Genomic DNA, 1,895 nt, shown 5'->3' with positions numbered 1-1,895 from the left:
AGTTTTGACCACTTTACAGCCCCTGGTTGCAAAGGAATTTTTGCAAAAAGATTTTTGTAACTGTGCACATCTATTTAATGGAATACAATTTGAGCCAAAATTCAGGAAAAACTGATGGACAGTTATCTGGCCATAGTCCAGAATAACGGGCACACAGATGCCACTGAAACCATTGGTCCCTCTCCGATAAATCAGAGAATCAATAACATTAAAACCTTTCTATTCTAAAGGAAACATTAAAAATGGCATATAAAGAAGAAACCAAAAACACTAAATGGCTGACAGGTCTGCATACATGAAAATTTTCAAATTTTGCAATGTATTATTTTTGTCTCTATTTTATGTCTAAATCAAAGAAAATCAGCCAAAAATACATAAGGATAACATTAAAACCCTTCGATTCTTAAAAAAAGCATTGGGTTAGGTTTAGGGTTAGGGTTTTGAAAATGGCAGATAAAAGAAGCTAAAAACCTAAAAGTCTGACAGGTCCACATACTTGAAAAATTTCCAGTTTTTAATGTAGTAATTTTGCCTCACAAAATCTGTCTATGAATTAGTAAATATGCTCCACCCCTCTGTTGGTTGAGCACTATGAGAAGTTAAATCACCATCTGTCATTAGCAATAATGCAAAGCCCTTCATAACGATGAACAGAATACTCTTTGACTGCTGATATTGTTTATATCAACAGTAAAATTTCCATTTTTTTTTGTTTGTATTTAGACTGGAGGCAAAATTTTGAAAATTCATGGTAGGGAGTACAGAATGTTAGGTGTGGGCATCCATGTTGGGTGGTTAACATGACTGCTACTAAACATATTTTAGGTGGATGCCCATTGATTCAGACCTTATTGTTGTTTGTATACAAAAGAAACAAAATGGCCACCAAAGCGAAAAGTGACTTTGCACCACTGTGCATTATGCGTTAGATGCGACATCAAATCTCATCCTGGCCTAGACAACTGCATATCAGTCAACAAAGAAAATGCCAAAAAACTTCTCCCAGAGAGCTGGTTTGTTTTTCTCCATATTTTGCTGTCAGGGAAAGTGGTTGGAGAAGAAGACGATGACCTTGTGAAACGGCTTGCACTGAGCATCAGTCAAGACCTTGTCTATGCTGTCTTGAAATGTAAAAAGCTTACAGCAAAATATGTCAGACTTGGCCGGGCAATTCATCAGGCAACCCAGTCGAAATCGCTGATTGAACTTATCCATCATGCTGATCATTGTGGCAGCTATGACCAGGTTCGTAGACTGGACACAACTCTTCGAGTTCACAATTTTCAAAAGTTTCCACATAGCAACAACAACCTACTCCTTCAAATGTGTCACTGAACAAGTTCTGTCAGTATGCTGCTGACAATATCGACATTATTGAAGAAACGTTGGATGGCATGGGAACATTTCATGCTACATAGATGGTCACGTATCAGAGAGGACTAGTTCAACATCAAGAGCAGAACGTTCTTCCTCTTGGAAAATCTAAGTCCTTGAAGGTCCCTCCAGAACTTCATCAGCTTGAGAACTTGACTCGCTGACCTTCTTGCGAGGATCCAAAATTCACAGTCACATTGAACGAAACAATGTTTACCCCAGATGAACAGGTGCGCAACGAAACTTCTGTTCAAGATATAGCTTGGTTTCTTTCTCGTATCCATGGATTGAAGTGATGATGTTCCTGCATGGACAGCGTCCAACCAACTTACAACTCAAGACAAACATGAGCTCTGCACTATCTGGTATTTGCTTCTACTCAATGCACCAGCTCGCAAAGACAACACGCTGTGGACAATTATGATGCGATGCTTGAGAATTTCTAGCAGTATAAATCCTAATCAATCTACTGTCATCACTTTGGACCAACATCTGTATTGCAAAGTCAAGGTGAAGAGTGA

Source organism: Euprymna scolopes, chromosome 12 (assembly GCF_053919585.1).
Source record: "Euprymna scolopes isolate OS-2025 chromosome 12, ASM5391958v1, whole genome shotgun sequence".
In the NCBI taxonomy this organism is placed as follows: domain Eukaryota; kingdom Metazoa; phylum Mollusca; class Cephalopoda; order Sepiida; family Sepiolidae; genus Euprymna; species Euprymna scolopes.
The sequence above is the reverse complement of the archived record's forward strand: the minus strand, read 5'-3'. Positions refer to the sequence as shown.